Source organism: Melanotaenia boesemani, chromosome 18, assembly GCF_017639745.1.
Source record: "Melanotaenia boesemani isolate fMelBoe1 chromosome 18, fMelBoe1.pri, whole genome shotgun sequence".
In the NCBI taxonomy this organism is placed as follows: Eukaryota; Metazoa; Chordata; class Actinopteri; order Atheriniformes; family Melanotaeniidae; genus Melanotaenia; species Melanotaenia boesemani.
The window spans coordinates 204926-220094 of NC_055699.1; the positions used below are offsets into that span (position 1 = coordinate 204926).

The 15169-nt window shown below is 43.3% G+C and overlaps 1 long non-coding RNA gene across 1 annotated transcript; it reads left to right on the top strand.

Annotated features, from left to right (window-relative positions):
* Positions 1 to 876: 876 nt before the first annotated feature.
* On the top strand, positions 877 to 8897 carry LOC121628586. Its single transcript, XR_006008199.1, has 3 exons — positions 877 to 926; positions 959 to 994; positions 8886 to 8897. It is a non-coding gene; the product is annotated as an uncharacterized LOC121628586 (long non-coding RNA).
* Positions 8898 to 15169: the final 6272 nt, after the last annotated feature.

The following is a 15169-nucleotide window of genomic DNA, read 5'->3' on the forward strand; positions in this document are numbered from 1 at the left end:
GGATGCTGGCCATAAGGAGGCATGTTACCTCATTTCAAACCACTAAAGCTGCATTTATATGTAGGTATATTTGAAAATTATCCTTCAAGCAAACAGCTGAAGGTCTATGATAATATATTTTTGGCTTTTTGTTGTCATAGGTTGCTTGTCTATTTCAGCTCTTTAAAAAGAGGACATCTGTACACATGCTAGTTTTTCTGGGGTGAGGTAAAAAATGTCTTTAGTAGGGTGATTTTCACCACATTTTTTACATAATAAAATATGTTGTGACTTTTTTTTACCAGTAACCCAGCTGAAGAAGACGTTGTTGTTTGCGAGGACGTCCGTGGGCACTACAGCAAGTATTCAGTGGAATGAACTTTGTACTTTGAATGGGCTTGATGCACATCTCCATCTGTGAGCTTTAATTGAGTCTGTGTTTATAATTAATGCTTTTATATGACTGTTTAGTGTGTCAGACATCCTGATAGCACTTGAGAAGAGGGTGGATGCCTCCCTGACATTTAACATCTCAGTTATAAGGGAGGGCCTGTTTCAAAGGGGGATGAAGCAGTGATCAGACAACAAAAGGCTAAATATTCTCATCCGTGTCGTTGGTGAACATGGAATAGATGAAGGTGCTCTACGAAAAGAATTCCTCACTGGTGTGTGTTCCACTAAGCACATCTCAGGTCATTAGAGTAGGAAAAATGGGATACCAAATACAATATCTTGGACTACCAAGACCACAATTTCAAGTATGTTGCAAGACATTTTATATTTAAGGTATTTGTATTTAATTACCCTCTAAATAGTTTGTAATTTTCTCACAAAAGGACCTGTGGAGAGATTCTGGCCACTAGTTTGGTCCAAGGAGGCCCTGCACCAAATAGTGCTACAACTTCTTGTGCCATGGAGAGATGGGCATCAGTGGTGGGCCTGAGGAGGTTACAGCTCAGGATATGAGGAGCCTGAGGAGGTTACAGCTCAGGATATGAGGAACCTGAAGGCAGAGGTACAGTTTCTGATCATATTTACAGCACAAAGTGACACTGTTACTGTGTCACTTGTTAATACTAATACACTAAGATTAATGTATCATAATCAACCAGCTTCATGACGCTTGAATACAGCAGGTGCCTCCCAGTCTCCCTGTAACTGTATTCCCTTCCCCTCCGTCCTCTTCTCTCAATACTCTGACCAGGGATTTTCTTACAGTCTAGATGGTACAAAGAAGATTTTCTCCCCATCACTGCAGCCTAGTGCAGCTCAGTATTGGAAATGATGGGTTGGAGCGCTGGTGGCAGGTAAGTGACGCTAATGCTGTAGGTGACGTAGTTCCGGGGGAGACGGCAGATTCAAACTAGGCGCGCCCAAACATTTCTACTTTCATTCGATTGTATTTTGTGCCAACTTAATCAAAATATTCTTTAAAGTAGGACTATAGTGTCTTTAAAAGGTACACTCTGGAGCACAGCGGGGAGGATTTGGCCAGCCTGACAGATTTTATAGATCGTTGTTACGACAGAATCGTCATGGGGAAACCAAACAACACGTCAACCCCCTCCACCGCATCTAAGTCCAAGAGACAGCGAAATGAGGATTCACCTGGAGCTATTTCACCAACGGGGAACGACTCAACAGATGTTCTGATCTCCATAGATAAGAAACTCAGTAGTTTTGATGCGCGTTTGAGTCTGGTAGAAATTCTCCACAAGGAGTTCCAGGCGCTACGTGAATCATTAGAATTCAGCCAGAAGCAGGTGGAAAGTCTGGCTGTAGAAAATGCTGGTCTCAGAGAATCGGTAAAATCCCTCACCGAGGGCTTGACCCGTCTCTCAGATGAAAATAAGAAGATTAAGGAAACGGTGATCGATCTGCAGGCGCGGAGCATGAGAGAGAACCTGGTGTTTGCAGGGATTCCAGAGCAGACGGAGGAGGACCCCGAGACCACGGTGAAAAACTTCATCAAAACCCACCTGAAGCTCCCGGAGGAAACGGTGAAAAACATCTCCTTTCACAGAGTCCATCGGCTCGGCGGGAGGAAACCCGGGTCCAGCAGACCAAGACCCATAGTAGCGAAGTTCGTCAGCTTCAAACAGAAGGAGCAGGTGAAGAACCAGGGCCGCGAACTGAAGGGGACCAACTTCGGAGTAAACGACCAATATCCGAGAGAGATTCTGGACCGACGGAGAGTCCTGTTTCCCATCAGAAGGAAATCTATGGCTAATGGCGCTCGCGCTGTCATCGCGGTGGATAAACTGTTTATTAATGGACAACTGTACCGCGACCCGGACATCACTCCGTGGCTCTTCTGATCCCAGGTGCTGTATGTCAATCTCTCCAAATGATCACTCTTAACTCGCCATTATAGATCACTGACAGTAGAACACACTGCTCGTCTCACCACAGCCTCTACACCTAGATCGATGTATTTTTTTCTGTTTCACCACTCTTCTCACTTTTCACTTTTCACTATCTTTCTATTTCACGTCTTCACTGTTAATTGTAATCCAGCTCGTAATATCAGCAGCGCACGCAGCCGGTCGAACACCGTCAGGACGCACAGCCGCACCATACATGATACATATAAACACTATACATATGTATGAGAGAACACGCATTAAGGTAGACTACATATACGGACATTTAACATACGGACAAACGCGCGCAATCAGGCTGCATGCAAACACGCGCGAACACGCAAGAGGGGCGCACAAAGACACACGCGTCAGTAACACGCATGAAGCATTAAACCGTTCACAATAACCATGTTAAAAATCGTCTGTTGGAATGTACATGGAGCCGGTTCCAGGGAGAAGAGGTTGAAGATCTTTAATAAATTACAGGAGCTGCAGGCTGACATTGTCTTACTACAAGAGACTCATTTAACAAACTCAACCATAGATCTTCTTAAAACAGCTCAGTTTCCTCATGTTTACTCAGCCTGTTATAATTCTAGGCAGAGAGGAGTAGCTACTCTTATTAATAAGAGACTAAATTTTGACATAGATAGCACAGTAGTGGATCCTGAAGGCAGATTTCTGATAACTTTATTATCTATTTGTAATATCAAATTATGTATTACCAATGTGTACGGCCCCAATGCAGATGATCCCTCCTTTTTCCACTCCCTGTTTGCTACACTCCAGAATTATTCAGATAACAGAATAGTGCTAGCTGGTGATTTTAATGTAGTCTTGACTGAACAAGATCGCTGCAGCACATCAGGTAGTCATCGAGTCTGGCAGTCGTCAGAAACTATCAAACAGTACATGAAGGATTTTGGTCTTTGCGATGCTTGGCGCTCTCACCATCCTAAACTAAGAGAATACACCTTCTTCTCTTCAGTTCACCACTCCTTCTCTAGACTAGATTATATTTTAAATAGTAATTCACTAATGGGCGACATTTCAGAGACTCAGATACATCCAATCAGCATCAGCGATCACGCACCAGTTTCATTCAGTCTGAGAATCAAAAATAATAAACCGATTGGTAAAAGCTGGAGATTTAACACCTCTTTATTGAAAGATCCTGAGTTTATTGATTATTTTAAAAAAGAATGGTCAATTTATATAGAAAAAAATGACATGCCTGAAACTTCAGCGTGTCTCCTTTGGGAAGCAGGAAAAGCAGTAATGCGAGGGAAAATAATTTCCTTCTCCTCACATAAGAAGAAGAAGGAAACAGCAAGAGTTTTAGAATTAGAACTCAGGATTAAATCATTGGAGGAGGCTTACCGCATTTCCCCCGAAGAGCACACAATGAATAATATAAGGAAAACTAAATTGCAGCTTAAAGAAATTATAGATAAAAAAACACAGTTTTTAGTGCAAAGACTTCGCTTGGAGAACTTTGAACATAGTAACAAATCTGGAAAGTTTTTAGCAAATCAACTAAAAACAAACAAGGAGAAAACAACCATCTCCTCTGTTAAAGATCAAGACGGAAACATCAGCCATGACCCAGACAAGATAAATGACACGTTTAGAAGCTTCTATAAAACATTATATGAATCACAGATTAATCCAACAGATGAACATATTGAACAATTTTTAAACAACATTAATCTACCAAAACTAAAAAATGAAAATAAAATAACTTTAGATGCACCTATTACTGTAGATGAACTCCACGAAGCTCTCCAACATATGCCCAACAATAAAGCCCCGGGTCCAGATGGTTACTCAGCAGAATTTTACAAGGAATTCTGGACAACGCTAGCTCCTACATTTTATAATATGTTGTTAGAAATACAGGAAAAACAAAAAACACCGCAAAATATGAACTTAGCTAATATAACACTATTGCTAAAACCAGGCAAAGACCCCACACTTCCATCCAGTTACCGTCCCATATCTTTAATAAATGTAGACCTGAAAATAATTAGTAAAGCTCTTGCCAGAAGGATAGAAAAAATAACCCCTCTTATAATACATCCGGACCAGACAGGTTTTATAAAAGGTCGACATTCATCTACTAACACGCGTAGACTAATTAACCTCATAGATTACTCTACTTTACATAATCTAGAATCCACAATCATTTCTCTAGATGCAGAAAAAGCCTTCGACAGGGTAAACTGGAAGTTTCAATTTGCAACACTAGACAAATTTGGGTTTGGACCTGCTTTCATAGAGTGGATTAAAATATTATATAATAACCCAAATGCATGTGTGAAAACCAACGATCAAACTTCTCCAAGCTTCCGCTTACAGAGAGGCACCAGGCAGGGCTGTCCACTCTCCCCCTCACTTTTTGCCATTTTCATAGAGCCGTTAGCAGCTGCTATTAGACAAAATATAGAAATTAAAGGAATCCAGGGCAAAAACATAGAACATAAAATAAGTCTTTATGCAGATGATATATTACTTTTCCTTCAGAACTCACAAACATCACTCTCTGAGACAATCACAGTTATTAATAAGTTCTCATCAATATCTGATTATTCTATTAACTGGTCTAAGACTACAGCCATGTCCATCAACTGTGACCTACAAAACATCCCTAATATCAAAATACAGACAGGAAACATTAGATATTTAGGTATAAATATTTCCCCCAGATTATCAGATTTAACAAAATTAAACTATGTTCAGCTACTAAAAACGATAGAAGATGATCTCTTACGGTGGAGGCGCTTACCCATCTCACTAATGGGGAGAGTTGCCACCATTAAGATGATGATTCTACCTAAAGTTAATTATTTATTTTCAATGATACCCACTAAACCCTCCACCAGTTGGTTTAAATCTCTGGACTCTTTCATATCCAAGTTTCTTTGGAAAAACAAGCCGTCACGTATCAGTCTTAAAACCTTACAGCAGACTAAAGATAGAGGAGGACTGGATCTACCAAACTTTAATCACTACTTTATAGCTAACAGGCTGCAGTACATCTCAATGTGGCTCAAACCCAGTTATCTGGATGAGCCGTGGCTAGATGGGGAGCAGGCTTTGTGTGAGGACTTAGTCATCTCTGACCTGCCGTTCATCAGCTCAACCATTAAACCATATAAGTGCTTTAAAAGCCTTAACATCCGTTTTTCCTTAATGGCTTGGTGGGAATTCTGTAAGATAACCAGATCTTCCCTCTTTCCATGTAGACTTACACCCATCTGGAACAACCCTGACATCCTGCAGAACAAAAAGATGATAAACTTCACTCAATGGAAGACTAAAGGAATACAACAGTTAGGACAGATAATAGAAAATGGAAACTTTGTATCTTTCAACACAATTGTCTCACAGTATGGAATCAACAGCAATAAATTCTTAGAGTACCACCAACTAAAATCAATTATATGTAAGAAGTATACCCCTGTACAGTTAGACTTGCAGCTTCCTGTCAGAATAGCAGAATTCTTGAATCTTAATACTCCAAAATTATTATCAAAAATATATAGATTACTTGCAAAGCTAGAAGACAGGATATCTCTCCCAACTTCAAAATGGGAAGATGATTTATCTAATAACTTTGATCAGAAAAGATGGTCACAAATATGTTTAAACACGTTTAAAATGACTCAGAATTCAAATATACAACTAATACAATTCAAAATTCTCCATAGAACTCATTATACAGGACACAGGATGTTCAGGATGGGCCTTTCACCATCAGATATCTGCCCACACTGCTCTGAGAACACTTCTGATAGCTACATCCATGCGCTGTGGTCCTGCACACCTGTCCAAAGGTTCTGGATTAAGGTGTGTGAAGATCTCTCAAAATGGTTTAAAACCAGTTTTTCTGCAAACCCCACACTTTGCCTACTGGGCGACCTGGGTGACACTAACATAGGAATACACTCCATAAACTTGGTCCTCGCAGTCTTATGCATCGCAAAGAAAACTATCCTTGTGAACTGGAAAGATAAGAATAATTTGTCTATCCAGCAGTTTAGAAATCTCCTGTTAGATCACATCAGCATTGAGACAATGTCTGCCTCCTCCAGGAACCAATCAGATGACTTTCATTCCCTCTGGTCCCCTGTGACTGGCTACATCACCTAATGTAGGTGGAGGATTGCGGCTTCGCTGGGATGGGGGTGGATATGGGTGGGGGGTCCCTGGTGGCTTCGGGTCTCCGGTTGTCTCCTGGGTGGGGATCTCGGCTGCTCCGCTGCTGGGTCGGCTGGGGGTTCCGGTCTGGGCGGGCGGCATTGGGTGGGCCCCGGGGTGGGACTGCCTCGTGGCGGTGGGGGGTGGCTGCCGGGGTGCCTGGGTCGGTGTCCGTCGGCCCCTGGCCGGGTGGCCGGTCGGGCCCGGGGTGGGCCGGGTGGGGGCCCCGGGCTCTGGGGTGTCGGGTCTCCCCCCTCTCCTGGGGGTGGGGGGTCTGCCGCTGCTGGGGGGGGCTGGGCCCGTCCGGATGTGCCGTGCCGGGGGTTGGTCCGTGCCCTGGTGCTTGGTCGCAGCCCCGGAACCTGGGTGGGGGTGTGTTTGTATATAGGTGGGTGTGTGTGTGTGTGTGTCTGTAGGTATGCGGGTGTGTGGGTGGGTGTAGAGGGATGTGTGTGCTGTATGTGTGTGTGGGTGTGTATGAAGGTCTAGGTGTGTGCGTGTATGTGTGTGTGAGTGGTGTGCGGGTGTGTGTGTGGAGGTCTATGTGGGATGTGTGTGTGGGTGTGTGTGAAGGTGTGTATATATGAGTGTGTGCACGTGGAGGTCGAGGTGTGTGTGGAGGAGTGAAGGAGTGGGTGGAGGCGTGAGTATGTATGGAGGTGCTTGTGTGTATATGCAGGTATGTATGTGAGTGCGTGTGTAGTGGGCACCGGTGTGTGTGTCTATAGGTATGTGCGTGAAGTGTGTGTGTGGAGGTATGTGCACGTATTGAGGTGTTGGTGTATAGAGGTGTGTGAGAGGGTGTGTGAGTGGCTGGGGTAAAAAAAAAAAAAAAAAAGTGTGTGCGTTTGCAGGGGGTTAGGACGTGTCCTCTGGGGGGCGCCCTGGCCGGGTGTTGGGGGCGTGGGCCTGGGGTTCCCTTCCTTTGCCTCGCCCCCCTCCCACTCAGAAAGAGGAAAGTGGCCCCTTGGGCTGGTGGCTGGCCCCTGGGGGGGTTCGTGGCGTGCCTGGGTTGGGGTGCCTGCTCCGGGCCTGTGACGCCCTTCGGGGCCGGCGGGGGACGGGGGCGCCCTAAGCCACTGGCGGGTCGTCTTCCAGGGGGGAGGCTTACTCCCCTCTGGACCTACATCTCCTGACCCCTCCCCTCCCCCACTCTTCACTACATACACAGGTAGGGCTGTGGGAGGTGTGCTTGTTGCGCTGGGCGGGGCAGGGGGGTCATCATAGTGGCCCTGTTGCTTCGCCGAGCGGCAGCATGCCTCCCAGCTTTTAATTCCACTTAGTCACTGAGCACAAATAACATTTGCAACATACAAACACGTTTTGGGGGGTGGAACATGCGAGGTCAGGTGGGTGGGACTGCTCAGGTGGCCCCACCCCCTCCTCAATGCAGTTACTGCCCCCCAATTTTAACCCTCTTTTTTTTAATTGCAAACAGCACATAATATGTGCCGGTGCCCTGGGTCCGCGGGGCGGCTCCTGCTGGGGTCTCCTGCTGCTGCCTTCCTGGGCGGGCGAGTGGTCGTCTCTGTGGACCGGTCGGGGTCTGTTGCCTGCGGGGGGGCTGGTGGCCTGGGTCTCGGGCCCGCTGGCCTGACTCTGGCCTCTGTTCAAGTGAGGTGGCATCTGCATGATCACTCTGCATGGTCACTCCTTCCTGAACGTCTCCACACAGTCTTTGCGTCGCCGTGTGGCCGAGTTCTCCAACACATCCACACAGGTTTCTCTGCGCGTGTTCTTGAATACAGCAGTTTCACTTATATCTATTATCATATTTTGTTTCTTTTTTTAATTATTTCTGTTCTTATTATTATTATTACTCTTACTCTTACTATTATTATTGTTACTTTTATCAACTAGTTGTGTAATGACCTACTGGCTAGGATGATCTTAGCTATATATGTTGTAAGTAGTATGGATTACATGGTCTTCTGTATGATGTTTCAAGTCCCCACCCGCACTCCCCACACCCTTTCTGTCCCTCTCTCTCCCCTCCCTCTTCTCTCTACTTTCTTTTCTCTCTCTCTCTCTCTGTCCCCTCCGGTCGAGTCCAGCATTAAGAGTCTGATTTAATAAAGTTTTTCATCAAGAGGGACTTTATACATGTAGTATAAATCCCTGCTTGATAGAGTAAAATTGCCCAGCACCAGACAGCAGCCAGACAATCATTCTGTTTGCAACGATGCTGGACAAGACAGGTTAAAAAAAAAAAAAAAAAAAAAAAAAAAAAAAAAAAAAAAAGGAAATGATGGGTTTATGTTCAGTGTTAAGTTCCCATGCCTGTAGTTGCCATACCATGAAATAGTGGATATACCAGTATTAATGATGATTTTACACTTTTAGGTGCAAAATGCAGATGGTGAAAAACTGATGGGATTGTCAGATGCCATTGTGGCTTGTGGTTACCAAGGACCAATAACTGTTGACAAGAAAAATGCCATCACAGTGTATGTTCACTAAGAAAGTCACTTTGTCAGTGATGATTCAGTGATATCTATTTTACTCTGAATAAATACAGCATTATTGTTTTACTTCTTATTAGGGCCATTGGTTTGCACTCAGTGGTGAGGTTGATCCCAATCCTGACTCAGCTTCGTGAGGGATTGAAACTGTATGGGGTAACTGAGATTTTGGCACACCGCGAGCAACTGTGCCACGTGCTTTTTGTCCCTGGCCACATTAAAAAAGTAAGCAATGTTTACAACAAATATTCCCTTACTTTGATTCTGCCTGTCTGTTTAAAAAAAGTGTTTTTAGTGTTGTATTCCTAGATTTCAAATTGTGATAGACAGAAATATGCCACAGCAAAATTATGATACATCATTAGTCTCATGGCATGTTGTATGGATAATGATGGACAGTCAATCAACAATATAGTCTGAGAGAACAGCTGGATATCACAATTTAGCCAAAACATGGCTTAGGTAATTATGCTATGAGGCTAACAATATGTAATATAATCTGCACTATTTAGTTGTACTTTGTGAAGCCTCTTAATTGTTTATTTTAGGATTCATTGTGTAGTTTTAAAGTTTTAATGTGTTTTTATATTTCAGGTTGATGCAGACTTCATAGGTGGTGCTTTTTCTCCAAACTTAAGTGAGGAAGGATATGTCAGACGTTGGCAAGAACTAAAAATTCTAAATTTTCTGCAGGACTTTCTGCAGAATCTGGAAGACAGAGGTAGGACAGAAACGGTTGAAGACAAATGGAACAAAAAAATTATACGGTAGACCCGAGGTTGGTGCAGTTCTGCACCGATGTAAGAATCATATCACCACATGGTGGTTGAGAGGGAACAGAGGCGTAATGTATATCTTTTCAAGTTTTTAATTGATGTACAGGCCTTCCCTCACCTGTAGGCTTGAGCTTTGGCTAAAGAACAACTAATACACAATGAAGCCAGTCTCATGCATCCATCATTCATCCAAGTTCAGAAATCAATAAAGGATCAAAGCAGAGCTTTTGCTTAATTGTTTTGAGGAGTCTGTACAAGTGGTTTGGCTCCAGATGAGAATATTTGCCTTTAAAGGGGAAAGTCAAGTGAGCCTTGCAGCTCTTGGAAGTTCCTGCAGGTACACCTGATGGAGGAAGTTGACATCAGCTAGTCGGTCTTCTCATGTCTGCCACTCATTTTACTGTATTCACAAGATTTGAGAATTTGGGTGTCAACAATCACAATTCCACAGTTTAGATATTTATTCAGTTTAGTAACTGCAGCTAGACAAGCAGTTGTGGCAAAACCTGGCATGTTTTTGTCTGACCAGATGGAGACCATCCATCTATTTTCTTCCGCTTATCCGGAGTCGGGTCGTGGGGGCAGCTGCCTAAGCAGGGAAACCCAGACTTCCCTCTCCCCGGCCACATTCACCAGCTCATCCGGAGGGATCCCGAGGCGTTCCCAGGCCAGCCGAGAGATGTAGTCCATCCAGTGTATCCTAGGTCTTCCCCGGGGCCTCTTTCTGGTGAGACGTGCCAGGAACACCTCACCAGGGAGGCATCCAGGAGGCATCCTAACCAGATGCCCGAACCACCTCATCTGGCTCCTCTCGATGTGGAGGAGCAGCGACTCTACTCTGAGCCCCTCCCGGATCACCGACCAGATGGAGACCATGAAGAAAAACTCAGTTCAACTGAAGAAGAAATGGCTGGTACATCAGACACGAATGGCAAGGGAAGCAAACGTCCTTCACTACAGAATTTCTTTCTGTCGGTCACAGGTCATGCTCACATCCCACTGACTGAGTCTCAACGAAGCATGTCCAAAATCCACGTAAATTTTGAGCATGACTGCAACTCTCCTTATGGGAAACATAGCATGTGTTACCCAGTTGTCAATGCCTGTGGGGTTACTATAACATTTCCCACATGCCACTTGGGAACATACATTAACTTCAAAAAGAACCTAAGCACTTAACTGGAGTTTGGTTATGAACGTAGCAGGTGCTAAATGACAAAGAACTCAAGTTATGTTTAAGTGTTTTGCAGCTAAATCGTTGTTGTGGTTGTTGCAACCCTGCAGTTTTGAAAAGACAAAAAAAGACTTTTCAGAAAATTTATTTGAAAATGTTTACACTGGCATGTTTATCTCTACAAATAAAGCTTACCAAAGAATTGCTTTACAGTTATAAAATTTACACTTGCAGAGATTTTACATTTCTTTAAAGATTCACAAGCAAAAGTTTCAAGATAACAAAATTTCCTGTATGACATTTCAGACTGGGCAGGTGGGTGTAAAGGCAGCACATGCAGTGTTTTTATTATTACAAAGCATTTCAAATTATTACTCTGTACCAAAAGTAAATATATCTTTAATTACATATTTAAAGTAGCCAGACAGTCATGACACATGAGGTAGAGGCTCCTGCTGTCTAGATCACTGTTGTTATTGATAAGATTCTGACATTCCACCAGCTGGTCTTCAAATTCAGGGACCACCACAGCTCCGTGCACATCTTCTCCAAAATCAGCTGCAATGTCCCAGTCAATGTCTGGCTCCTGAATATCCTCAAGATTCTCTGGCTGGTTAATGGGTTGAAGCATCATACCTGTTTGCCAGAGCTGCTCAGGTTCCGTTTTCTTCTGTTCTGATGGGATGGTGTTTCCAACCTTCCACAAAAGCATCCAGGTCTTCCTGAAGTTTGACAAGGAATGTCAGTTGGACTGCAAACAGATCTTCTGTAAAAGAAAAAGTTTACAGACTAGTTGAAGAAATAAAACAAATTAAGAATTAAATATTACTGCTTTTGTTTTTTTTCCCCCCATGATTTTAACTTTATTACACGTCTTATAATGCTCTTAAAATGCCCTGGCCAATTAGCCTATATTCAATTTCTTTAGCTGATTCACATTTGTTAACTTATTTCTAAGTATTGAAATTGATCAAGGAGTACTACCTTCCTTGTTTGCCCCTCACAAGTCATAAGACTGTGCCTTACCGCAGGAGGCCACTTCAAGTAGGTCATCCATCTCCAGCAGGTGGAGGTCGTTGTAATACTTTGATGTCACACATGTCCTGACATCCCGCCACAAACGCTCGAGTTCATCAGAGAGTTTAGAGACATGGTAACTAAACACTTTTTCACTTGCTGTATCTATTGTGTTAGTGACAGTGTGCAAATAGATTTAAATAACATTTAACTTAAGGAAAACAAAATTCACCTCTGATTATGGACACTTTTTCCCAACATAAAGCTCCCTCGATCAGTTCCACGGATGGTAAACATATATCTGGTTGTGTCCACGTTCTCTACTCCCTGATCACCTCTCACCCTGCATAATTTACACAGATGACAAAGAGGTGTTAAAATTTGTCTCTACATTAAATACACAAAATGCCACTTTGCACATAATAACACGAATTTATGTGTATAACCATTTTCAAATAGGGTTGAAATAATTTTGGGGTGATAAACGATGTAAAAACATGCCTTGAAGGTATACCGTGGATTTCTGTGTCATGTTTCAGATGATTGGACTCAAAAGATACTCAGTTTCCCAGGGATAGGTATAAGATCTTTATTGTACAGAGTGGAATAATGAGATTGTGCAATCCGGTCTTTCTCCGCTCAGAGGTCTGTGGACACACAAGATAGAAGTTAGGAAGCAGGCAGCTGATGAGAACTCTGAGAGGGATTGAGAGTTCACGTACCAGCAGTGGGAATCCAACGGGGCGCAGAGTGTTGAATCCAGTGACTGGAGAAGGGCTGCCTGGAGGAAGACTGCGGGAGGAAAGCTGCTGAACAGAGGAGAAGTTAGTGGGGGAATACAGGTTGCTGGCGGGAGCGCCTGAATGAGGGGACCGCAGAGGCAGGGTTTGAATGATCCTGTTGGGGGCAGATAAATCAGTCCGTGATCCGAAATCCAATCCTGTTAGACAAGCCAGTGGTCAGAAAGCCAAGTAATTCAAATAAACAACCAAAGCAGAGTACCAGACGGGGAGCAGGCAGAATCAGAATCCAGGTCCAAAGTCAGATCAACGTCAGGCGGGCAGGATAATACAGGCTGGATACGTGCAGGGAAGACCCAAGACGATCTGGCACTGGAGGGATGTTACAGGGCTGTATAAATAGTGCTTGGGACAGGTGGAGCACATCAGCCCTAATCAAGAGCTGGCGGAGATGAGGCATTCAGGGCGGCTGGAAAAACTGAGCCTCACACCACAGATCATGACACTCTGTTGCTTTTTTGAATGCCACAATGATGCAGTATTGTTTGTTTCAGCCTCCAAACACATCACCTACATAACAGTAATAAACATACATTACACAGGCTTACACAGAGAACACATGGCTGTAAAAAGCTAAGTTAACTCTTACCTTCCTGGAGTAGCCATCACCTGCGCCACAAAGGACAATGTTGTACCTGGTGGCATAGACTCGAGCAGTTAATTTATTTCATGGCAACATACTTATTTAGTTTTCATAACAGTGTAATTACAACAAAAAAAAAGCAGCAGCATACTGATCTTATCAGCTTGTGGTTAGTGTCGACATGCCACAGTGAGAGGGGTCCTCTGACAGGATAAGTTCTCCTCACAATGTAGCCAAGTCCTCTTAGTCTGGAAAGAATTCCAAGTGAGTCCACGCGATGCAATGATGCAGTAAGTCTTCTCCACCTGACATTGATACCCATCGACCTCAGCCTTCCTTTCAACATCTGATAGCCTGCTGCTGGAATTTCATTCTGTATTTGCTGGATGGCATCAGCCAGCTCTTCATCTGTAATGTTGCTGTAATTTTGGCTGACGGAAAGGCCAAATTCTGTCATCCGTCGATGAACTGTCCTGGCTTAAATTTCTTATTAATTCCACAATGCTCTTCACTGGCAGATTTAATTCAAGAAGCTCAATCGGTCTTTCTCTACTACATACATGGGACGCCCCCTTGCTCCAGTTACAATTTCAACTGTGGTCACTGCAACATTAGCATGATCAATGTGGTCCATCACCAATCTGAGGAACTCTTGCAAAGCCTGTACAACCTCTAAGTGGATATTTATATGCCTCGACAGTGCTTCCCAGAGGTACAGCTCCTGCCTGCAAGTAAACTCTAACTTCCCGATCAGCCTGGAGATCATTTGTTGTCTGAGAATATGGTGTTGACAGGAAAATAACATTAAAACATCAACACTGTGCTTGGGTTTACTTAAAAATGATATATAATTTAAGTAGCTAAAGTAATTATTAGTAAAGCTACTATACAGACAGTTGGGGAAATTGGTGATGAAATTTATTCTAAACAAAAATACTTCTTGATGTTGAGTAGTGCAGTACTTACTTGCTCTGTCATTTTACCGGATCTGCTGTTCAGTGCTGCCCTCAAGTGTATCAAAATAACTGTCAATAACATGGTTATGTTGTAAACGGAGTTGAGACAAAACTCACTCTTAGAAACATACTGTTAGTCTTGGGATTTCTACAGCTACACTTACACTAATGATTAACAACAACTTCTTGTCACAAATTTCACATCAAAATTAAAGAAAGGGGTATAACGGAGATTAGCCTAAAAACTAGATGACTAAGATGTGCTGCGTTCACGGCCCCACGAGTAATTAAAAACTCCCGAAATCAGAGCAATGCGCTCTCTCGATTAAGAAATGCGCTGTTGAATTGATAAATACGCTCATCAAGGTATTTGGCAGCGATGTAACGCCATAACCATCTGGCAGGGAAGCAGAGCCTGGAGAGGCGGGGAGCAGGTGAGGAGATGAGCTTGATGAGGAGCTGGAGGTTCAGCCAAGCAGCAGCCATGACAACCTTCACATCTGGGCTGAAACACGTCTGTAAAGCAGATGTTACTTTACAGCTGCAGAGGAAATTAATCTTTTACAGAGTTTGATATTTCTCTCAATATTCTACCTCTTATTTGTTAAAGACAAGGCTTTTATTAAGAAAAAAACTATCAATTATAATTGATGAAAGAAATTAACAGTATTAAAGGTAAATGTGCCCTACTGAAGCAGTTTTGCTGACATCATGCAGTTCAACTTTTCACCAGCAGAGGACGACAAATCCCCACCAGTTACGAGTCTAATTCCTTCGCAGCAACATCTTAATTACATTAGGGATGAACTCCAACCTCATGCATGTTGGCTGAGGTAAATGAGACTGCGTGTCTCAGTGG